Consider the following 25,806-nt stretch of genomic DNA (forward strand, 5'->3'; position numbering starts at 1 on the left):
TGCCTCTGCTTTCCTTTTAGGCATTAGTGTGAAGACAGAGAGCTTGGCATGGTAGCAGCCATGATGTGTAGGCCTAAGGACTTGCTGCAGAGAGGCTGTCAGAGAGGGTCTGTGTCCTTGATGATTTCACTGAGCCCCTGATTCAGTCCTGGAGCTGCCAGCTTCCAGAAAAAAATAAAACAAAACAAAACAAAACAAACCACATTATTTTATTTTTTAGAACAGTTTTAGATTCACAGCAATATTGGGAGGACAATACAGAGGTTTCCCATATACCTCCTGCTTCCAAACATGTCGGGAAGTCGGAGCCCACCTCCAGTCCTCCTTAAGCTCTGATGTGGACTCTTCTGCTGGATCTAGAATCCAAATTGACACAAGGCAGATTAACTAGAGAAGAACATACACATTTTATTAGTTTTACTTGTCCGTGGGGATCTTCACGAGAGAGTAAAGTCCAAAGAAGTCGCCAAAGAAAGATGCTTTTATACTTTTATTGTAAGTGGCACAAGGGCAGATATAACCAGGTCTATGGGCATTTGTGTCTTTCTACAAGGTCAGGTTTTCATCGACACTGTCTCAATCATAGGAGCCACGAGTCCATGGAGTCCCCAAGGAGGCAATTCTCCTAGTACTTTCGTTCACTCAGTAGTTAGAGCTGCATGCACACCGGCTCAAGCCATTCCACCCGTCAGTCAATATTGCAAACCATACATAATGGTACACTTAATCAATATATAAATGTTACAGATAAACATTCCACGACAAAGTAACTTTTTACATCAAGAGAAAAGGGATAGGGAAAGGGTTAACAAACCAGCCCAGGGAGAGTGATATAGACAAAAAGAATATCCTGGTCTGGCCTGAGAGGTACGTAGGTCTTGCAAGGGGGAGACTTTGAAGTGGGCAGAGCCTTTGCCTGGCAGATGCTAGGTGCTTATCACAAGTGACAGCAAGATCATATCTTTCTTTTCTTTTCTTTTCTTTTTTGAGATGGAGTTTTGCTCTTGTTGCCCAGGCTGGAGTGCAATGGCGCAATCTTGGCTCACCGCAATCTCCGCCTCCCCGGTTCAAGCAATTCTCCTGCCGCAGCCTCCTGAATAGCTGGGATTGTAGGCATGCTCCACCATGCCCGGTTAATTTTGTATTTTCAGGAGAGACAGGGTTTCTCCATGTTGGTCAGGCTGGTCTCGAACTCCCAACCTCAGGTGATCCACCTGCCTCAGCCTCCCAAAGTGCTGGGATTACAGGCGTGAGCCACCACACCCGGCTGGTGTCTTTTTTTTTTTTTGAGACAGAGTCTTACTCTGTCACCCAGGCTGGAGTGCAGTGGCACGTTCTTGGTTCACTATAACCGCTTCCTGAGTTCAAGCAATTCTCCTGCCTCAGGCCCCTGAGTATCTCATGTAGCTGGGATTACAGGTGCCCGCCACCACACCCAGCTAATTTTTGTATCTTTAGTAGAGATGGGGTTTCCCCATGTTGGCCAGGCTGGTCTTGAACTCCTCACCTCAAGTGATTCACCCGTTTCAGCCTCCCAAAGTGCTAGGATTACAGGCATAAGCCACTGTGCCTGGCCAAGAAGATGTCTGTTAAGATGGTCATTTCAAGCTGCTGAAATTCTGCTCTTTTCCTGGACACAGTGTCCTCTAGTAAGAACTGATAGTAGAAGACTGTGCTTGGTTATGTCCATATTTAGATGGATTCAATCTTTATTAATCAGACAAAACATCTAGTCCCTGTTGGCAAAGTGCCTTATGAAATGTAAGATGGAGTCTTTTTCTAAGATGGAGTTACTTATGTCAAGGGTGCCCTACACAACTTTTAAGACACAGAACAATAAGTTTGAGAAGAAATAACAGCACAAAGAAAACCAGAAAATCTGGCTAGGGGCAGTAAATTTTCTAGGGGAGTCACTAGGAGATATATTGGGAAGGTGCAAAACTAGTGAAAGATAAGAATTACTTCATTTAGTGCACGCGTGCGTGTACGCACACACACACACACACTTAGGGTCTCACTCTGTCATCCAGGCTAGAGTGCAGTGGTGCCATCGTAGCTCACTGCATCCTCAGTTCTGGGCTCAAGGGAACCTCTTGCCTAGGCCTCCCAAAATGCTGGGATTACAGGCATGGGCCACTGTTCTCAGTCCCTGTCAAGTCAATTTATTCAGGTCCATTGCAGCCCTCAGTGCCCAGTGTCTGGTAATAAGGCCTATCTTCTTGCCCTGGTGTGGCGAGGGTACCCCTCCCTGAGGAGTCTTTATGGCTTGCTGTATGCAGGAAGAGAAATGTCAGCTAGGCTTTTCTGAAACTACAATTCCTCCAATGTTTTCAGCATGATGTAATCAATATACCAATCCAGCATGTTTTGGGATGGCATGTCCTTCACTCCTTCACATGTGTAGCCGCCAGTCATCAACATCCCCTACCAGAGTGGAACATTTGTTATAATTGACGAACCTACCTCGGCACACCATGATCACCCAAAGTCCTCAGTTCACATTAGGGCTGACTCTTGGTGGTGTGCAGTTTATGGGTTTGGACAAACGTGTAATGTCATGTGTCCACCATTACAGTGTCATACAGAGTAGCTTCACTGGCTTAAAAATCTTCTGTGCTCTGCCTAGTCATCCCTCTCTTCCCTGTAACCCTTGGCAACCACTAATCTTCACTGTCTCCATAGTTTCTCCTTTTCTAGAATGTCCAGACTTCTTTTTTGTTGCAGATGAATAAAGGTCTACAATGCTTAAGCCACTGTTGTTCAGGAATTCTACAATTCGCAGCTAAACACATCCTAACTGAATTATTTCCCAACTGGATTTTAAGTTCTTACAGGCAGAGACACTGTATTTAATTTATTTGTATTTCTCATAATACTACGGAAGATTTTCTTATGTAGGGTAGGCACAAGTTTAATAAGTGAATGGATAAAAGGACAAATAATAGCAATCCAGTCTGGGCATGGTGGCTCATGCCTATAATCCCAGCACTTTGGGAGGTTGGATGGGAGGATCACCTGAAGCCAGGAGTTCAGAGGCTGCAGTGAGCTCTAATTGTACTACTGCACTCCAGCCTGGGCAACAGAGCAAGAAACCAAACACCGCATGTTCTCACTCATAGGTGGGAACTGAACAATGACATCACTTGGACTCGGGAAGGGGAACATCACACATCGGGGCCTATCATGGGGGGGTAGGGGGGAGAGATTGCATTAGGAGTTATAACTGATATAAATGACGAATTGATGGGTGCTGACGAGTTGATGGGTGCAGCACACCAACATGGCACAAGTATACATATGTAACAAACCTGCACGTTATGCACATGTACCCTAGAACTTAAAGTATAATAATAAAAAAAAAAAAGAAGAAGAAAAAAAAGGCAATCCAAAATACTCAGGCTCCTAAAATATGGGTCAGTTTGGCTGTGGATTGGCCACCCTGTAGTCAGACCCCACATTACAATAGCCTAATGAAATCAACAAATCTTAGAGCTGGAATGGACTATACTGCTCAGGGTCACTGAGCCCAACCCTCTCATTTTACAAATAAGGACATATATACACAGTGCTTAATCGATATTTGTTAGGGACAAATACAGTGCTAGGTCACCCTGCTCCCAGGCTAGTAATCTTTCCATTACATTGTGCTTACTTATCTTGGCTCTTGGTTCCAACCCAGGCTTCTCCATCCCAGAATAGCTCCAGGCTCCCCACAATAGTGCTCCAATATTTGTGGCCTAGGCCTACTTGAGGATCTAGCCAACTGTTCTGACTTTGAACTACCAGCAACGGCCAGCAAGTACAAGGGGCTTGTGTAAGCATTACGGAAATGCTTGGGAAGGAAATGTGGGGTTCTAGCAGGAGTTATAGTTTTAGGGCAGACTTGAACAAGATGGGAGCAGACAGGTAGGTGGAAGGCAGACCTGCCTTCCCATTTACCAAGTTCCGATCATCTCAGAGAGGCTCCCTAGGGGCAGTTGCCTATCTTTCAGCCCTGATTCAGATCCTACTGTACTTGATAGGTTGTAGGATTACTCTGATGGTCAATTGTATGTGTCAACTGGGTGAAATGCCAGTCTAGATGTTGCTGTGAAGGTATTTTGGATGTGATTAACATTTAAATCAGTAGACTTTGAGTAAAGCAGATTACCCTCCATAGTGTGAGTGGGCCTCATCCAATCAGTTGACAGCCTTAAGAAAAAAGACTGAGATCCCTCAAGGAACAGAGAATTTTGCCTGCAAGCAGCCTTGGACTTGAGCTGTGGCATGGACTCTTCCCTGGGTCCCCAGTCTGCTGGTCTGCCTTGCAAATGTTGGACTTGCCAGCACCCATAATCTCTCTCTCCACACGTGCTCACACACACACACACACACACATACACACACACACAGACACACACACTATATCCTGTTGGTTCTCTGTTTTTTGGAGAATCCTAACTAACAAAGCTACCCTGAAATCTAAAGATGTATGGCCATTGTACTCCTTATCAGTTGTTAGGGTAGCTATTTACAACTGGTGGGGATGGCTTAGCCCTCAGACTCTGTCTCATTGGGGACAAACAGGAAGCATGGAAAGAAATACAGTGCACCTTGACAGCCCTGTTTAAACAGCACCTGGAATTGTCAACAGCCTGCCCTTAAGGAACCTTTTTTAAAGTGGAGTTTTCTTTCCCCATTGTAGCTTTCTGTCTGTTCTATTCATCCTTCTGCTGCGGTTTGCTTTTCTCACTCTTATGGGGAACCTGCAAAACAGCTGCCTCCCCGACGTCCCAGACTTCTTCACAGGGAAATAGTCAAGGAAATGATGACATGCCTTGGGAATTAATGGTCCATCTCCGTCCATTCCCAGAGCTAATCACTGAGCCAGCTATACAGGAGGCATCAGGGGAGGTGCTTTAAGGATGCTCAGAGACCTGGCTTGAAGCAATGAAAAAATGGGTGTTACTGAGAGGAGAGAACTGCAGAGCAGTAACTGCAGGCAGAACTAGCATGGGTGGGGATGGGGGCTAGAGGAAGGGGAGAAGGTGGGGATGGCAGGCCTGGGCCTCCTTATAAATAGCAAGTCGATTACCTTGACAGCCATAAGACAGGACATAGAGGCTGCAGAGAGGGGTGGTCCTGACAGGCGGTTTCTCTCCATGCAATGTACAATGTGCACCACGTTGCACTTCCTCTTTGGTGTCAGAGGTAGTTAAAGGCCTATTATCTATGTGACTACCATGGACACCGGATGCATAAGAAATGACACTAATCACTTCCCCACCTTATTGTGAGCATCCATGGAGAGGACGTTGCGTTGAAGCACTTGAAGCTGCACCGACGTCCATTTTACTATTATCTTTGGTTCCTATAAAAAACTAACTCCTTTTTTTCTCTATAAATTACCCAGCCTTAGGTTTTCTGTTATAGCAACACTAAATAGACTAAGTATCAAAGTCTAAACAGGAATTTTTTTCTTATTATGATTAAAAAACATATAACTTCTCTTGATAAGGCTGTCCCAGAGAAAAAACAAAACAGTCTGAAAACTGGAGAAAAAATGAATCCAGGGTTATTTGATAATTACATTTTAAGCTCATGCTCTCTACAAGGGTTGGGAAGAGGGGCCAATTGATATTACTATATACAATAAATGTATGTGTATATTGTATATATTACTATAGACAATAAAATTATATATAATGTATATATAATTTCATATATATAAATATAAATACTTTCATTTATACAGCACACACATATATAAACTTTTTAGGTCTATGTAAAGTTCAACACTTTAAAAAAATTGTCATCTATCTAATGATCTCCACTGAAATTCCCTGAATTGTAGATTTAAAAAGATGTAGCTGTTGGCATCATTTTCAGATAAGTAGGGTAGGATGAGGGAGCATCTGCAGGTGAGTTGTTGTGGATGGAGAGGCATACGGTGTTTTGGAAGTCTCTGTGAGGGGCATAGCGAGCCCCCTGTGTCTCCCCTTCTCCACTAATTTAGGGCTTCCATATAATATATAAAAATCCATTTGTAATCTATTTTTGGTTATTATTCTAGGGTGACTGGAATGATGAGTTACTGTTCTGTGACATGTCATTTTGAAGAATACTATTGCCTTTCTTCTCATTCAGAGTTAACAGGAATTCTACGATGGGAAAGTTACTTTGATGAACTCAGCTGAAGCACTGATAACTCCCCAGAGCTGTGGTTCTCAGTCAGGGACTATATTTGTTCCCAGGGAACATTTGACAATATATTGGGACTTTTTTTGGTTGTCACAGTTGGGGCAGAGGTATCACTGACATACAGCGAGTTGAGGCCGAGAGTGCTGCCAAACATCCTACAATGCAGAGCAGAGTCCCCACTGCCAAAGACTTATCTGACCCCAAATGTAATGTTGTCAGGGTTGACGAACCCTGCCCAAGAGCCAATCATCAGTCTTTCAAACTGGCCCCTCTTCCCAACCCTTGTAGGGAACATGAGCTTAAAGGGTAATTATCAAACATTCTTGGACTCATTTTTTCTCCTGCATTTTCAGATTGTTTTCTTTTTTTCTCTGGGACAATCTCATCCAGAGAAGTTACATGTTTTCTAGTCATAATAAGAAAAAATATTCCTGTTTAGACTTTGATGGTTAGTCTATTTAGTGTTGCCATAACAGAATACTTAAGGCTGGGTAATTTGTAGAGGAAAAAAGGTTTATTTGGTTCATGATTCTGATGGCTGGGAAGTCCAGGATTGGACATCTGCATCTGGTAAGGGCCTCAGGCTGCCTCCACTCATGATGGAAGGTGAAAGGGAGCTGGTGTTTGCAAAGATCACATGGCAAGAGGAAGCAATGGAGAGAAGGTGATATGGTTTGGATGTGTATTCCTGCCCAAATCTCATATTGAAACATAATCCCCAGCGTTGGAGGTGGGGCCTGGTGGGAGGTGATTGGATTATGGGATGGCTTTCTCATGGATGATTTAGTACCATCCCCCTAGGTACTGTCTTTGTGATAGTGAGTGGACTCTCCTGAGATCTGGGCATTTAAAAGTGTGTAGCACCTTCCTTACTCTCTCTCTCCTGCTCTGCCTTTCACCTTCTGCCATGACTGTAAGTTTCCTGAAACCTTCACAGAAGCCAAGCAGATCCCAGCGCCATGCTTCCTGTACAGCCTGCAGAACCATGAACCAATTAAACCTCTTTTCTTTATAAATTACCCAGTCTCAGGTATCTTTTTATAGCTATGTGAGAACGGACTAATACAGGGTGGGAGGTGCCAGGTTCTTTTTAACAACTGACTGTCTCCCAGGAAGTAATAGAGCTAGAGTGTAAACTCACTCACCTTTGAGGGAGGGTATTAATCTGTTCACGATGGATTCACCCCCATGATCCAAATTAATCCCACTAGGCCCCACCTCCAATGGTGACCTAGACATCACCATATTGGGGATCAAATTCAACGTTAGTTTTGGGGGGCAGAAATAAGCCATATCTAAACCATAGCAGATACTTTTAATCCTTATTTCTTTTTCACCTTTTACTTTGTTTTACCAACAAACTAACAAAAGAGCCATGCACAGGCAGGCCATAGAATCCAGGTCACAGAGGGGTATGAATAGCAAGGCCTCCTGGGTGCCTCCTGTGTCCTCACGGAGATCTTCTTGAGGTTCCTGCAGGCCTGCTGCAGGGAGGAATCCCCTGTGGTGGCGCCTCCTTTTTAAGGCACTTGAACTTTGATGACTTGACAGTTAACCTATAGAAGCCTGGCGCAGTGGTTCACCCCTGTAATCCGAGCACTTTGAGAGGCCAAGGTGGGCAGATCACCTGAGTTCAAGAGTTTGAGACCAACCTGGCCAACATGCCGAAACTCTGTCTCTCTTAAAAATACAAAAAATTAACTGGGCATGGTGGTGGGCACTTGTAATCCCAGCTACTAGAGAGGCTGAAGCAAGAGAATCACTTGAACCTGGGAGGTGGAGATCGCAGTGAGCTGAGATTGTGCCACTGCACTCCAGCCTGGGCGACAGAGCGAAATTCCATCTCAAAAAACAAAAAACAAACAAACAAACAAACAAACAAACAAAAAGACTGGGCGCAGTGGCTCACACCTGTAATCCCAGCACTTTGGCAGGCTGAGGTGGGTGGATCACGAGGTCAAGAGATTGAGACCATCCTGGCCAACATGGTGAAACCCTGTCTCTACTAAAAATACAAAAATTAGCTGGGCATGGTGGCGCGTGCTATTTGGGAGGCTGAGGCCTGAGAATCACTTGAACCCAGGAGGTAGAGATTGTAGTGAGCCGAGATCGCGCCACTCCACTCTAGCCTGGCGACAGAAGGAGATTCCATCTCAAGAAAGAGAGAAAGAAAGAAAGAGAGAAAGAAAGAAAGAAAGAGAGAGAGAGAGAAAGAAAGAAAGAAAGAAAGAAAGAAAGAAAGAAAGAAAGAAAGAAAGAAAGAAAGAAAGAAAGAAAAGAAAGAAAGTTAACCAAAAACAAAAGCAAATAGTAGGAGACATTCAGCTTTTGTTTGAGTGCTCCCCTGGGTGAAGGGATGCCTTGCTTCATCAAAATTGTCTAGACTCAGAAATTGAAATGTCTTCAAGGGCTCATAATAGGAGGAAGGTTGGTAAATTATACAGCTTAAAATGTCTTCCTTCATATTATTCAGGGTTTGGTATACTCCTCAAGACCTCAAGACCTTGCTTATCTATAAGCTCTCCAGAGATGGGGACTGGGGTGAGAGAAAGTGAGGTGTCTAGTGTGCAAAATTTAAGAAGTAAGGAGGCACTTAGGGTGATGCAAGTCCAGGGTTAGTGTGGGCACCAGGCATCTCTGTTGCTTCATCTGAGCCCTGATTTTGAGGCTCTCCAAACTTTAGGAAGAGCCAGAGCTGCCTTCTATCGCTGGAAAGGACACAAGAGGGTATAAAAGGCTTAGAAGACATTCTCAGGGCTGTGAATAATTTTTTTTTTTTTTTTTGAGACCAAGTCTCACTCTGTTGCTCAGGCTGGAGTGCAGTGGTGTGTTCTTGGCTCACTGCAAACTTTGCCTCCCAGGTTCAAGCGATTCTTAAGCCTCAGCCTCCTGAGTAGCTGGGATTACAGGCATGTGCCACCACACCAGGCTTATTATTATTATTATTATTTTGTATTTTTAGTAGAAATGGGGTTTCACATTGTTGGCCAGGCTGGTTTCGAACTCCTGCCCTCAGGTGATCCGCCTGCTTCAGCTTCCCAAAGTGCTGGGATTACAGGCATGAGCCACCGCACCCGGCCGCCATGAGTAATCTTGAACCACCTTTTGTCTAAACCCTTACTGGGTCTCTTGGTCTCAAAGTTTCCCCCCAGCTCTGACGCAGCCTATTTGTAGTCTAGAGTTATTTTACCTGTTCCCCATGATGTATGTGTTGTCTTTCCATTTCCAGATTGTTTATAGTCTTCTTTCGGGCTCTCCAAGTAATATTTCTCTTTTGACCTGAATCCTATGTTTCTCAGTTTGTTTGCTCCTTTTTCAAGGCAATTGCCAATGTGATCATCCTTTTTTATTTCCTTGCACTTAATAATTTCTAACTTACTATTTATGGTACGTTGAATAATATGTCAATCAAAGGTATCCATGTCCTAATCCCTGGAACCTCCTGATTTTACCTTATAAAGCAAAAGAATTTTTTTTTTTTCCAGATAGGATTAGGCTACGAATCTTGAGATGGAGAGATTATTTTAAATTATTTGGATGAGCCCTAAGTGTAATCACAAGTGTCCTTATAAAAAGGAGGAAGAGGGAGATTTCATTATGAAAGTAGGAGATGGGACACAGAAGCAAGAGCCTGGAATGACTCAAGAAAGGGGCCATGAACCAAAGAATGCAGGCAGCCTTCAGAAGTTAAAAAAGGGCAAGGAAATTAATTCTCTTCTAGAGCTTCTAGAAGAAACCAGCCCTGCCAACACCTTGACTTTAGCCCAATGAAACTGATTTTCGACTTCTGACCTCTGGAAATGTAAAACCCTAAATTATTGTTATTTAAAGCTACAGAGTTTGTGGTACTATGCTACACCAACAACAGGAAACAAATACAGTATCTTTATGTCACAGTAAGTAGTGCAAATGCATTTCTAGACTATATACTCCATGAAGGAGTCAGCATCACCTGGGGTTAGCAGTACTGGCTCTGGAACAGTCCAACCTGTGTGTAAATCCTGGCTGATCCCTGTAGTAGACATTTGCCTGTCTTTGTCTACCCCGGCTTTTGAACTTTCTTCCTGTATGAGGCAGAATGTGTTAGTTGCCTTCCTACTGTTCACTCTTCATTTTCCATTACTAACAGCATCCTAATTTGTACAGAGTGATAAATTTCACCATCTTAGAAATAATCAAATTTTAGTCCAGGCACAGTGGCTCATGCCTGTAGTCCCAGCACTTTGGGAGGCCAAGGTGGGAGGATCGTTTGAGCCCAGGAGTTCAAGACCAGCCTGGGCAACATAGTGAGACCCCATCTCAAAAAAAATCCTGTTTAAAAAAAAAAAAAATTTTACAATCTCCCTTGAAATCACAAGCAGCCACCGAAATAGTTCTTGCCAAGTGGTCATTTCTGGGAGAGACTTCAGAGGGGGCCTGAAAAGGTGTTAGTTTGACTGGCATGTGCCTTTTTCCTTTGACTTATCCTTCCTTCACAGAATGCCACATGCTAAGGATGGTGGTGCAGAAAGGAAGATATATCTCGGGTCGCTAATGGAATTGTGAGGATGATCTTCTAGCTCTGGACGGTATCCTCAGGCTTCTTGCTTTGTGAAAAGAATAAAGGCCTACTTCGGTTAAGCCACTGTTTTTTGTGTTCTCTGTTATGTTAACCTCATAATTCATTATTTGTTTCACTCCAGTGGAACTTACCAATTTCTATTTTTGATTCTAGTATTCTAGTACATTGTATATGTATCTGTCAACAGATTCTAAACTCCCTGAAGGAGACAAATTACCAGTGGATAAGAACACAATTTCTGGAGTCCAATAGACCTGGTGTATTCATTACGGGTAAGTGGTGCTAGGTGCTATAACAGATAAAACTCAAATTCTTTGTGACTTCACACAATAGAACCTTATTTCTTCACTCATATGAAGTTGCTTTTAATACACATTGCCATTTATGGACATAGGCTCTTACCTTCTCATGATTCTTTGCTGCTTAATCTGGCTAGAGTGGTTTCCTGATGTACACATTTTTGAACTCAGAGAGACAGAGCTACTCACTAGATTGAGCTATAAGAAACTGATGACATATGAACATAAGTACTGTCTAAAGATGGCAGTTTCACATGATTATACCTAACTTCACGTGTGATTTTGAGCAAGGGACTCTTTAAATCCATTTCTTTAGCTATAAAATGGGGTACCAATACTCATTCCCTCCAAGGAGGTTATAAAGATCAAAGAAGAGGATGTATGCAGAGAACTTCACATACAGGCTGACACAGAGTCAGTGACTCAAACAGGTTAGGTATGATTTACCCAATGACTAGCACAGACTCTCTGGCACATACTAGCTATTCTTTAATTATAGGTATGCATGCATGTATGTATAAATTGAGATAGAATTCACATACCATAGGCTGGGCGCGGTGGCTCATGCCTGTAATCCCAGCACTTTGGGAGGCCGAGGCAGGCGGATCATGAGGTCAAGAGATCGAGACCATCCTGGTCAACATGGTGAAACCCCATCTCTACTAAAAATCACTTGAACCCGCTCTCCTATTCTCATCGTTTGAACCTGGGAGGTGGAGGCTGCAGTGAGCCAAGACTGCACCACTGCACTCTAATCTGGCAACACAAGGAGACTCCATTTCAAAAAAAAAAAAAAAAAGGAATTCACATACCATAAAATTCACCCTTCTAAAGTGTACAATTCAGTGAATTTTAGTATATTTACAGTTATATAGTCATCACTGATTCCAGAACATTTTTATCACCACAGTTAAAAACCTCATACCTGGCTGGGCGTAGTGGCTCACGCCTTTGGGAGGCCAAGGCAGGCGAATCGCCCGAGGTCAGGAGTTCAGGTCAGGAGTTCGAGACCAGCCTGGCCAACATGCTGAAACCCCATCTCTACTAAAAATACAAAAAATCAGCTGGGTGAGGTGGCGCATACCTGTAGTCCCAGCTACTCGGGAGGTTGAGGCAGGAGAATCACTTGAACCCGGGAGGCGGAGGCTGCAGTGAGCCGAGATCATAGCACTGTACTCCAGCCTGGGCGACAGAACAAGACTCTGTCTTACAATAAACAAAAGGAAACCTCATACCTGATAGCAAGACTCTGTCTCTACTTAACAAAGGAAAAAAAGAAAAAAGAAACCTCATACCCATTAGCAGTCACTTTACCTTTCGGATGAATCATCCCTTTTGTTTCAAAACAGCTGGCACAGTACCTTGTTCTTCAAATTCACTCTGTACTTATTGATTTTACTGGCATCTCCTGTAGAGTTGACAAAACATTTCTTGTTTATTCAACAACAATGGATAGTATGTCATTTAATATGTATGTGTGTGTATGCGCACACACACACACACCCACATTTATGCCCAGGGAATCAGATTCTCCCACATCAAAATAATAAAATGACAAAAATAATAATAACAATAATATTGCTGATAACAATCCTGGTTGTGCATTTAAAATGACACAAGGAGGTTATCGTAATATGATGCCATGGGGCTTTCCACCTCTGAGAGAATTCACAAGGGAGGTTGGAAAGAAGAGCTCCGGTTTCCATGTTCTCACATGCAATCACCTTTTTTCTCTCCCTGTTGGCAGTCACTGCAGCTCAGGTTGCTGAAAGAGAAGAAACTGAGCCAGTGTCTAAGAGGGTGCCTCGAAAGTTACTCGATTGTACTAATCTTTTGATTTTAGAACTTTTATAAATAGCACTCCTTTGAACACACACAAAGAAGGGCAAGTCAAAGTGAAAATAGCCCAGTTCTTCTTCTTAGCTAAGAATGCCTACTTTCAGCACCTATTAGATGCGTCACTGGGGGACTTTGCTTGATTCTGTTCAGAGTCACAGCTGTAAAAGCAGGTGCATTTCTTGCCGTTTTACAGTCTCAAAGAAAAGTCATCCTGGAAAACAACCCAATTTAGTATTTACTTTACTCTGCATGGTTGATGGTTTCAAAAGATTCATGTTTATTTTGGGAACGGTTCATTGTTTTTAGCTTTGAAACAGCCAATTTCTCTTTTGCACCTGCTGTGGCTACGAGAGCACTGTGCTGGCTTGGGTCCTTCACCAAAAGTGTGAGCTGCTGTCAAGAAGGAGAAAGAAATACTGTGCTGAAATATATTACCTTTTTTTCCCCTTTCTTTCTTTCTTTTTTTTTTTTTTTTTTGAGACAGGGTCTTACTCTGTTGGCCAGGCTGGCCAGTGGAGCAATTATAGCTCACTGCAGCCCTGACCTCCTTGGCTCAAGTGATCCTCCCACCTCAGCCTCCCGAGTAGTTGGGACTACAGGCACATGCCACCATGCCCGGCTAATTTTTGTATTTTTTGTAGGTGGGGGTGGGGGGTTCACTTTGTTGCTCAGGTTGGTCTCAAACTCCTGGGCTCAAGTGATCCACGCTCCTCAGCTCCCAAAGTGCTGGGATTACAGGCAAAAGCCACCATTCCCGGCCCTATTTCCATTATTTTAACTTCTAATGTCTGAAAATGAATAGATACAAGAAGAAACATTTAAATGGGAATGTAACTAATCCAATGGCAAAACGTTAAAAAAAAAAAAAAGACAATTAAAATAAAACTTACTGACCAAAGAAAGAAAGTAGAAATTAAAACGTTTCACTATTGGGTTCAACGTACGTTATTCAGAAGACAGGTACACTAAAAGCCCAGACTTCACCACTACACAATTCATCCGTGTAGCCAAAAACTACTGAACCCTTAAAACTACAAACTACTGAACTTTTTCTTTTTTTTTTTTTGTAGACGGAGACTTGCTCTGTCACCCAGGCTGGAGTGTAGTGGTATGATCTTGGCTCACTGCAACCTCTGCCTCCGGGGTTCAAGCAATTCTCCCGCCTCAGCCTCCCGAGTAGCTGGGATTACAGGCACATGCCACCATGCCCGGCTAATTTTTATATTTTTTTAGTAGAGATGGTGTTTCACCATGTTGGCTAGGCTGGTCTCGAACTCCTGACTTTGTGATCCACTCACCTCGGCCTCCCAAAGTGCTGGGATTACAGGCATGAGCCACCGCGCCAGGCCAAAAAATTTTTTAAAAAGGTCTGAGGTGGACCAGCCAACTGGTTACACAGTTGTCTGGGATCCCATGGAATGTTTAACCTGACCTCTGATGGGAACAGGAAATTGAGACCCAGAGGGGTAAAATAACTTGCCCTAGCCCCGTTATGGTCAATATCACTGTAGGTCTCTGGACCCAGCTCTTTAGCAACCTTTCCATGCCTCTATGCAGCTCCCCATGTATCAATTCTCTGAGAGAATGCAGCTTGGGCATCTGTAAGTAACTATTAGCTTGAATTCAGGCAGTTTATTACTTCTTCTTGGCTCATAATGTCTAGGACAGCCTTGAATAGGTTCAGAAATCATGTGGCAACAAAATCCCCGCTTGGTATCATGGTATATGGGTTATGTTTAGTATTTGCAAAGCAAACAACTGGGATCAAATTCCAGCACTGTTACTTAGCCACTGTGTGACACCGGTGTCTTTGTGTCCTAGGACTGTAATAAACTGTCACAAGCTTCGTAGTTTAAATCAATAGAAATTTGGCCAGGCAAGGAAGCTCATGCCTGTAATTCCAGCACTTTGGGAGGCCAAGGTAGGTAGATCACTTGAGGTCAGGAGTTTGAGACCAGCCTGGCCAACATGGTGAAACCCTGTCTCTTCTAAAAATACAAAAATTAGCCAGGTGTGGTGGCAGATGCCTGTAATCCCAGCTACTTGGGAGGCTGAGACAGGAGAATTGCTTGAACTTAGGAGGCGGAGATTGCAGTGAGGCAAGACCATGCTGCTGCACTCCAGCCTGGGTGAAAAGAACAAGACTCTGTCTCAATAAATAAATAAATAAATAATCCTGTCTCTACTAAAAATACAAAAATTAGCCAGGTGTGGTGGTAGACGCCTGTGATCCCAGCTACTTGGGAGGCTGAGACAGGAGAATTGCTTGAACCTAGGAGGCGGAGATTACAGTGAGGGGAGATCACGCCACTGCACTCCAGCCTGAGTGACAAGAACAAGACTCTGTCTCAAAAAATCAATCAATCAATCAACAGAAATTTATTATCTTAAAGTTCTGGAGGGCAGAAGTTGAAAATCAAGGCGACGGAAGGGCCATGCCCCTCCTGAGAGCTTTAGGGAAGAGCCCTCCCTTGCCTCTGCCTAGTTTCTGGTGCCTGCCTGTAATCCTTGGTGTTCCTCAGCTTGTAAGATGCATCCAAATTTCCTTCTGCTTTCTGTGGTAAAGACACGAGTCATTGTATTTGAAGCCCATCCTAATTTAGTGTGATTTCATCATACCGTGATTACATCTGCAAAGACCCTATTTTCAAATGTAGTCACAATCACAGGTACTGGGGTTAGGATTTGGGTAGACTTGTTTTTGTGGGGGTTACAATTCAACCCACTAACTCGAGTAACTCCCTTCACCAATCTGAGTACAGTTTCTTCCTTTCTGTCATGGAATAAAACACTTCTCTCCCGGGCTTAAAGTGAACACACTGAGATGACATGCACAAGTGCCCGGCATATACGAGGTGCTCTGAAGATGCTGCCACCTCCTCCTTGTATGGCTTTGTTCCTAAAGTCAAGTTCAGTGATTGCACATAGTAGATATTCAATAAGTTAGGCAGTTGATTGACTTTCTAAATCAGAAGCGTTAATGCCCAGTGGACTTCTCACCAGAGGACCCAGAGTTCTGGCTATGCATTCTCTAAGTGTCTCTTCATGAGGCAAGACTCTCCCAGTCCCTCTTGGAGAATCACTTGTGATACACTTTACAAAAGTTCTACGTGCTTTCTCCTTAAACCACCATGGATAGCAGCATCCTTTCTGCACATCTAGGGTTCTGTTTGGATTTAGCAGCAACTCCTTGATAACAAGTTACGAGGACAAAATCTCTGCTTTCTATGTGGAATTGACACAAAGACATTTACGCTATTGAATCAAGGCTTCTCATTTGGCTTTATAGGTGAGCTCCTGGTCAGAATACTGAAGAATTAATAAAAATTGCATAAATGATCTAAAGAAATGTGAATTTGTATAGATTGTTTAAAATGGGCAAGTTTTATTAGAAAACTATCCTATTTAACCGCATACCTGGTAAATAAGAAAACAAACAAACAAACAAAAAATGGCCGGGCGTAGTGGCTCACTCCTGTGATCCTAGCACTTTGGGAGGCTGAGGGGGGGCGGATCACCTGAGGTCAGGAATTCGAGACCAGCCTGGCCAACATGGTGAAACCCCATCTCTACTAAAAAAAAAAAAAAAAAAAAAAAATTCACCAGGCGTGGTAGCAGGTGCCTGTAATCCTATGTACTTGGGAGGCTGAGGCAGGAGAATCACTTGAACTGGGAGGCAGAGGTTGCAGTGAGCCAAGATCACACTGCTGCATGCACTCCAACATGGGCGACGGAGAAAGACTCAGTCTAAAAGAGATAAACAAAACAAAACAAAACAAAAAACCACCAACCAACCAACCAACCAAACCAAAGCAAACAAAACAAAAAATAGAAGAGAGAAAAAAGAAAAATATCCTCCAGAAGAGCAGTTTGAATTCATAGAGGAAATACCTCATTGGAAAAAAAGGCTCCAGGTCTTTAGAGAAAATAAATTAGTAATCTGATAACATATTTCAGCAGAATCTAATGTGGTAGATTCTGCTGAAATATGTTATCAGATTACTAATTTATTAGAAGTTTCTTTAAAGGCAAATTTAGAGCAAGGGCTAAAACGAGAAAGAACAGAAAACTAAACCAGCAGGGCACAAGAAAGGAGAATTGTTGAGGAATTTGCTTAACAATTATAACAGTTGAAGTTCTTTTAGCAAATAAATTAAAAACTCATTGGAAATAAATTATTTACTGATTTATTTACCTTGCTACTTTCTTCTGTGTGTAGATCCCAGTTTTTCTTGTTGGATGCTATGTCCCAGACGGACTTATTTGGATATACTTGTGCATGAGTTTCCATTTTCAGTACTGTCCTGTTCAGTGATACAAAGTCAACTATGTCCTAGGTTCTGCCATGAAAGAATACACTATTTAACTATTGAAGTCTAGGGCTTGACAATCTAGCAGAAGTCACTGAGGAACAAGAATGTCCATATAAGGGGTTACTAAAAAGTAGACCTTTTAAAAAACCGAGAGACCAGAATCAATACACCTGTCTTGGTTTGTTAATCATAGTTACAATTTTGAAACTGAAAGCAATAAGCTGATCTTTCAAACAACAAATACATTAACTGAAGACACAATGATGTGAAAAGATTACTGTGAAGTACCAGTGGTATGAAAAGTTCAGGATGTCATTGAGTAGCATTGTAATCTTGACCCTGCACTGCTGGTTTCTCTGACAGTTCAGAGGTGAACATTCTGCATATCTATGACAAACTGTAGTACTCTGAAGGTATTGCCCAATTAAATAATTTGGGCTTCTCAATGCAGGTATCACTTTCTACTGTGATTTCTGGCTAAGCAGGGCTGTTGGCAGATCAAGTTCTTGTTTCAGTTGAGACCATGATGGTATTTGATTGTCTATTCCGTCACTATACCTAACCCATTGGCTGATACATCTCATGCTATGCTTCCTGTGAGGGGTGTGGTGGTCAACCAGCCAGTCTAGTGCTGGGCCCCAGCTAAGAGGGGGATACTTGGATTGGATTTTTCAAATTCTTTTTATTGACTATCACAAGCATAGCAACATAGTATGCATGTTAAGTATTGAGCACTCCAGAAAACTTAACACTTAAATAGACTATCTTTGTAACACATAACATATAACATGTGAAACCAGAACACGTAGATGAACTATTCTCCGTAGTAGTCTTCTTGGGACATTACATATTTGTTCAAACAGTGATCCCACATTTGCACTCAACATTTTTCTTTTTTGGAATTGTTACCAGGGTCAATTAGTAATCCATAAAATTATATCATTTTTATAAATTTCTTAATTACTCATATTACTGATCATGGAACTTAGAAACTTTTTTGCTCTTCACAAATAGAAATTGACTGCAAAAGCTAAAGATTTCTTGTTGCTGGGAGCCTATAAAAGACTATGCCTCAGCTCTGACAGCCATTTTCAAAGAGGAATTCTAAAAGTTAACTTTGACCAATGTCAGAATCATTACAATGATTTTGCAGCCTCCAAGATGATGATTTTGCAGACTCTAAGAAGATGATTTTTGAAGGAGAAAACACTCATTTGAATGTAAGTTGCAGCATATTTACTAGAAAGTAATTACACTATTTTATAGACCATTAAATAAGTCAAGTATAGCTAGCAAGAGGAGTTGTGCTATTCACCTACTAAAAATGGTGTATGTATATTTGCTATTACAAAATGCATTCTTCTGTAAAAGGTGACACTGCATTTCTAATGAAAGTTGGATCTAAGAATAGCTCTAGTACCAGGTTCAGAAAAGTCACCCTAGGGGAGAAATGCTTAGCAGTTTGTAATTAAATAGCTTTCTTAAATATATTGCTGTTACTCATTGCATATGACTTTACACATAATTCATATAATTCATGTATATTTATAATTACTTGAGTAATAAGGAGTATTAAACTTTTGGAATTATGTATTCTCAGCTTTTTAAATGTTGTACTATGAAAGTTAATTTTTGACAGTAGATAAAATACAAGGGTCTGTAGCAACTTGTTTGGTGGAAGAAAATTTTAGCGCGTGGGTCATAGCGCTGCTATGGGGAGCAAGTTCAGTCCTTCCTTTTCTCCTCTCGTCCATATCAGATTGACCACTTTGGTCTCCAGATGACCAGAATTACCACTGTAACTGCTGACAGAGGAATTTTGCTCTTTTTGTTTTTGACTGCCGTTGTTGGCTTTCTGATCTGGGATTATGTCTCATTGAAGCCAACCCTACATAACACTAGGTGAACACAGTTGCTGGTTTCTTCCTCTCTGTCTTTAGGCTTAACACTCCAGGGTTTAGCAAGGCAGGAAAGGGAGAAAGTAAATTATTTTTCCCAGCTTTTTCAAAGCCTGTGAAGCAAGCCTTTTGTTTTTTTGACAGAGTCTCGCTCTGTCACCCAGGCTGGAGTGCAGTGGTGTGATCTCAGCTCACTGCAACTTCACCCTCCTGGGTTCAGGGGATTCTCCTGTCTCAGCCTCCCAAGTAGCTGGGATTACAGGTATGTGCCACCACACCCAGCTAGTTTTTGTATTTTTTGGTAGAGATGGGGTTTTGCCATGTTGGCCAGGCTGGTCTTAAACTTCTGGCCTCAAGTGATCCACCTGCCTCAGCCTCCCAAAGTGATGGGATTACAAGCATGAGCCACCGAGCCCCACCCACAAGGCTTTTTTTGCCTTAACTTTTTCTCACATCACTGCATCTGATGGATATAACTCACACCTTACAAAGAGTAGGTGCTCCCTGTGTCTCCTCTTGGGAAGAGTGTATATTGCCCCTGTCTTAGTCTGCTGTAATACAAATACCATAGACTGGGTGGCTTAAACAACAAACACTTATTTTATTCAATTGTGGAGGCTGAGAAGTCCAAGATCAAGGTGCCTGCATATCCGGTGAAGGCCCACTTGCTGGTTTGCAGATGACTGTCTTCTTGTTGTATCCTTACATGGCAAAGAACAGAGAGAGAATTAAGCTCTCTCTTGTCTCCTCTCATAAGAGAATGAATTCATTTATGAGGGTTCCACCCTCATGACTAAGTATGCCCCAAAGTCCCCACCTCTAATACCATTCCACCGGGATCAAGGGTTCAACGTATGAATCCCGGGGAGAAACAAGCATTCAATCCATAACTTTACCCGGTACTGTCCTGGTACAATCCTTACCTGGTACAATCCTTACCTGGTACAATCCTTACCTGGTACTGTCACCCTTCCCAGTTCTTGAGAATCACTAAACTGGAGGATGCCCAGGTTTTTGTTTTGTTTCCTCTTTTGCATGTATGATCCACATGGTCCCATCCTAGGTGTTACTAAAACCTCTAGACATCCAGAGCCACCATATCCTTTAATACCCAAATTGAATGGTTGGTGCTACCATTCCATGTGCCATGGGACCTCCAGAATTCTCCTTAAGGTTTCCCAAAACATCCTGGAAGGAGTTATGGTCTTCTGGTCATTCATGCTGTGATCTGCTTTCCTGCTTTAGCCTGGATGTTAAACCAGAGGCGGCTGACCTCCCTATATGCCCACCATATCCCTGGCACATAACCCTGTTCCTCTCCCTTTCTTTCTTGTTTCCTCTTCTTTGTATGTTACTGGTATGTCTCTTGTACTACAAACTCAGGCTCTCAAGAAATGTGACTTTCTTGATTTTCTTATGATTGTGTTTAATGATCACCATTTCACCTAGTGGTAAAAGCTTAATCTTGGCCAATTTCAGGTCAAACTCATAATTTCTCCCTTTCCCCCTTTCTCTCCTAAATTCTGACAGAGGTGGGGAGGACTACATGGTGTCAGAGCACCAAGGGTGGTGGTAGAGTTTGGCCTATTTTCCCCATCTGTCCATGACAGCCCCATTAGTCTGTTCTTGCATTGCTATAAAGACTTACTTGAGACTGGATAATTTATAAAGAAAAGAGGTTTAATTAGCTCATAGTCCCACAGGCTGTGCAGGAAGCATGGCTGGGGAGGCCTCAGGAAGCTTACAATCATGGTTGAAGGTGAAGGGGAAGCAGGCACGTCCTACATGGCTAGAGTAGGAGGAAGAGAGAGAAGGGGGAGGAGCTACACACTTCTTTATTGTTTTAGACGGAGTCTTGCTTTGTTGCCAGGTTGGAGTGCAGTGGTACAATCTCAGCTTACTGCAACCTCCATCTCCCTGGTTCAAGTGATTCTCTTGCCTTAGCCTTCCAAGTAGCTGGAATTATAGACATGCACCACCACGCTCAGCAAATTTTTGTATTTTTTTTATATTTTATTTATTTATTTATTTTTTGAGACGGAGTCTCGCTCTGTCGCCCAGGCTGGAGTGCAGTGGCCAGATCTCAGCTCACTGCAAGCTCCGCCTCCCGGGTTCACACCATTCTCCTGCCTCAGCCTCCCGAGTAGCTGGGACTACAGGCGCCCGCCACTTTGCCCGGCTAGTTTTTTTTTGTTTTTTTTAGTAGAGACGGGGTTTCATCGTGTTAGCCAGGATGGTCTCGATCTTCTGACCTCGTGATCCACCCGTCTCAGCCTCCCAAAGTGCTGGGATTACAGGCTTGAGCCACCGCGCCCAGCCTAATTTTTGTACTTTTAATAGAGACAGGGTTTCACCATGTTGGCAAGGATGGTCTCTATCTCCTGACCTCGTGATGCACCCTCCTTGGCCTCCCAAAGTGTTGGGATTACAGGCATGTGCCACTGCACCTGGCAAGTGCTATGCACTTTTAAACAACCAGATCTCGTGAGAATTCACTTACTATCATGAGAACATCAAGGGGGAGATATCTGCCCTGAGGATCCAATCACCTCCCACCAGGCCCCTCCTCCAACTTTGGGGATTACAATTCGACACGAGATTTGGGCAGGGACACAGATGGAAACCTTATGGTTGGCCTTTGCTTAAGAGTTCATCTTGTCTGATTCTTGGTCCTTCTCACATCTTCACACTGGTATTTGTTGAGATGTCCTTTGTTACACCACTCTATGCAAGTCAAGGGTGATGAGATTTCCTCTTCCTCACTGCAAGGCCCCCAGGTCTGCTGGCTGTCAGTGACACATCTGTGCCACTCTTGGCCAAAGAGAAAGACATTCCACTGAGTCCTGCAGTACCCTGGGGGCAACTCTGAACTCGGTGAGACTGCCTGAGGTCTGCCATCCTGATACACCACACAGACATCTCTACCCCAACTCTGTGGTGGAGGGAGGGGCGCTTGGGTTGCAGAGGACCTCGGAGAGCTTGGCCACCTGGAAAGCAAGGCATCAGTTTGCTTTGCTCTCTCAGATCTCCAAGCCCTCTGGGGATTTGATGCTTCCTTCCTTCCCCAGGGCTGGTGTGGGGACAGAGAGCAGAACTACTTCTCTACTCCTCAGACACTGAAGAGGGGCCTCATCTCCTTTCTCTTCTGACCCTTCCCTTTCACAGTTGCAATAATCTCTACAGGCTAGTGGGGTGGGCTGAAAGGAACTGTTTTTGTTTGCTTTTGAGACAAAAACACGCAGGCTGTCACCTAGGCTGGAATGAATGCAGTGGTGCACTCACGGCTCACTGCAGCCTCGACATCCGAGGCTCAAGTGATCCTCCTGTCTCAGCCTCCCAAGTAGCTGAGGCCATAGGAGCATACCACTACACCCAGCTATTTTTTTTTTTTTTTTTTGAGATGGAGTCTCTCTCTGTCACCAGGCTGGAGTTCAGTGGCATGATCTTGCCTCACTACAACCTCCGTCTCCTGAGTTCAAGCGATTCTTCTACCTCAGCCTCCTGATTAGCTGGGACTACAGGCGCGCACCGTCATGCCCAGCTAATTTCTGTATTTTTAGTAGAGGTGGGGTTTTACGATGTTGGCCAGGATGGTCTCAATCTCCTGACCTCGTGATCCACCCACCTCGGCCTCCCAAAGTGCTGGGATTACAGGCGTGAGCTGCCATGCCTGGCCCATTTTTTTGTATTTTTTGTAGACACAGGGTCTCACTATGTTGTCCAGACTGGTCTCCAGTGATCCGTCTGGGCTCCAGTGATCCACCCATCTCGGCCACCCAAATTGCTGGGATTACAGGCAGGAGCCACAGCACCCAGCCAGAAAAAATTTTAATAGCATATTATCTTAAATCTATAATTTATGCCTGGAATCCTTATAGTTTAAAAAAGTCAAAAGCCAAGAATCTGGTCTGTGTGTTCTGGTCTAACATCCTTCTTCTAGTCAAATGATGGGGAAAGAGTAAAAGTCAGAAAGCAGGAAGTGCTAGTAACAAGAGTCACATTGGGTAAGATGTCAAAATAATATCCTGATACTTGAATAAGCCTTTTTCTGAAGCTTTGAAAGAAGTGAGTAACGGAGGGTGTCGACAGCATAAGGCCTTGGAGGGACTGCATTAACAGTCCCGCGCCATACTCCAGGCCTCCAGGAATTTCTTCCTGGCAGTCTCCTCCTCAAGCTCTGTCCCTTTCACAGTTTCTGAGCTAGTTCCCTTCTCAGCCCTACTTCCCAATCTATCTCCCTTTCTGGGACACCTACAGATTCTCCAAATTCAGCACATTCCTTTTTGTGCCACCCTCTTCTTCCAGACCAAGGCTTGGAGTAGAAAGTGGGAGTTCTTTCACTTTTAAAGATGCCCTCTAGGAATTTGCCTATAAAAGGAGCTATTCCCCACCCCACAATGTACAAATGCATGTGAATTACACCTCCTTCCCATTCTATTATTTGAAAGCAACTGCTGTCCTATTTTTTTTTTTTTTTTGAGATGGAGTTTCGCTCTTGTTGCCCAGGCTGGAGTGCAATGGGTATGATCTAGGCTCAGTGCAGCCTAGGCTCACTGCAACCTCTGCCTCCTGGGTTCAAGCAATTCTCCTTGCCTCAGCCTCCCAAGTATCTCACATTACAGGTGCCTGCCACCATGCCCGGCTAATGTTTTGTACTTTTAGTAGAGACGGGGTTTCATCAGGTTGGCAGGCTGTCTCAAACTCCTAACCTCAGGTGATCCACCCGCCTCGGCCTCCCAAAGTGTTGGGATTACAGGTGTGAACCACCATGCCCAGTCTCTATTTTGTTTAAAATAAAAAAATTTCCTTCCTCTTTCACCTATGTAAAAAAGTATTTTTGTTTATTTTCTTGAGTTATATTTACCTTTTAAAAATGGGCAACGCTTAGGATCAAGGATTTTCGATTAGTTTTACAAAGTACCACACCCAGGAAAATTGAGCCAACAAATTTGCATGCAAAGCTTCAGGTCTCCCTACTTCTAAAAATACATACCTCCTTAACAGCTCTCCACCTCCGATGCTTAGAGAACCGAAACCCAAACCTACAGCAGGCACACTGCCCAGTTCCCTCTGACACAGAAACTGAATGAAAACTTGTTAAAGCAGGAAGGGTTGCAGATGCAGGGGATGCCATATTAGTTTAAGCGCACGTGGTTTACCTTGAATATTAAGCATTTCTTTAGGTAGGTGTGGAGCTGCACAGTGTCCCATGACAGTGTATAATGTCAATGTTTTTTTTCTTTTTTCTTTTCTTCTTCTTTTTTTTTTTTTTTTTTGAGACGGAGTCTCACTCAGTCAACCAGGCTGGAGTGCAGTGGCACAATCTCCGCTAACTGCAACCTCCACTTCCCAGGTTCATATGATTCTCCTGTCTTACCCTCCTGAGTAGCTGGGCACATGCCACCACGCCCGCCTAATTTTTGTATTTTTAGTAGAGACCGCGTTTCACCATATTGGTCAGGCTGGTCTTGAACTCCTGATCTCAGGTGATCTACCTGCCTCGGCCTCCCAAAGTGCTGGGATTACGTCAGTGTTTATTTTCATGGCTGCTTTGATTTCATTATGATCAAGGGTTTCAGAGCAAACTAAGGAATTAATTTGTGTTTTTGTCTGCATTTAATCCTTTAAAAGTCAAATAATTCTAGAAAGGCACGTGTGGGGGATGCTTTCGCATTTAGTGTTCAGACTTTGATTCCATCCTCTGTATTCTTTGCATCTGAACCTCATTACACATTCTGCCCCCAGCTGTAATGTTTCCAGGCAATATAAAACTCTTCTCCTATAAGGGTGAAATGGGTGGGAACCATAGATCTAATTGCTCCATATGTAGATTCAAACACTTCAAACACTCCTCCCTTTCTGCAATCCACTGCCCTTCCTCAGCCGCTGTTGCATCTCCGATGTGCAATTCTTGAGTTTCAACAGGATTCCATCTTCTACTTTGTACAATCTCATACCATTCCTCTACCCGAGGCAGGAAAATAGGGTCTGGAGGCAAGGAACATAAGGCCAATTCACACTTCAGCTATAACAGGAAATATCCTCTCCATAGGGCGTTAACCTTGGTTTCCTCCATTCCTGCTTTGGAACGTGCTTTTTAGGATGAGTAATGTAAATTCCTCATGCAGTGTCTGACACATAGTGGGTGCTTGATAGATCTTTGTTAACAGATATGCCTTTATATTGATTCTTAGCTGTAGGAGGCATTCATTCAAATACATATTCAAATAATCTTTTAGCTATATTGCTGCTTGTATATGGATTTCTCTTGCCTTCTGTGAATCCCCTTGTATCTCCAGGATTTCAATACAGGAATAAGGAGTACTCCAAAGATTTCTTGCACTTTCCGGAATTAGACGCTGTGACTTTAGCTTCTTTCCTTTGGATTTTAGGAGGCAGAGTCATGTATGGAGGTGGGTGCAGTGGGGTAGGAAGAAGACCATTTCTGGGAAAATGGGCCAGAGTATCGATCTTTTTCATTATGGCCCCTTCGCTTCATTAGAATAAACATTTATTGAACAAGTGCAAAGCATGGCGCTAGTAACTCATGTTTTATTAGCGTTTTCTTTTCCTTTTTTTTAAAGCTATCTCCTACAGGAAGGATATTAGCTGTTTCATTCTCTCGAGGATCAGATGTAATCTTCCAACATCTGACTTTCGCGTCACCCATCTGGGAAAGACTCCGTCCCTTTAAGGCCCTGGAAAGGGTCTAAGTG

At 43.2% G+C, this 25,806-nt stretch overlaps 1 long non-coding RNA gene across 2 annotated transcripts; it reads right to left on the reverse strand.

Annotated features, from left to right (window-relative positions):
• Positions 1–212: 212 nt before the first annotated feature.
• On the reverse strand, positions 213–17,295 carry LOC111545543. Of its 2 annotated transcripts, none has more exons than XR_002732490.2 (3): positions 17,075–17,295; positions 12,355–12,448; positions 213–356 (listed from the first exon to the last, which is right to left on the reverse strand). It is a non-coding gene; the product is annotated as an uncharacterized LOC111545543 (long non-coding RNA). The 2 variants fall into 2 exon arrangements; XR_002732491.2 differs by lacking the exon at positions 17,075–17,295 and adding an exon at positions 12,765–12,918.
• Positions 17,296–25,806: the final 8,511 nt, after the last annotated feature.

This window comes from Piliocolobus tephrosceles, chromosome 4, assembly GCF_002776525.5.
Source record: "Piliocolobus tephrosceles isolate RC106 chromosome 4, ASM277652v3, whole genome shotgun sequence".
In the NCBI taxonomy this organism is placed as follows: Eukaryota; Metazoa; Chordata; class Mammalia; order Primates; family Cercopithecidae; genus Piliocolobus; species Piliocolobus tephrosceles.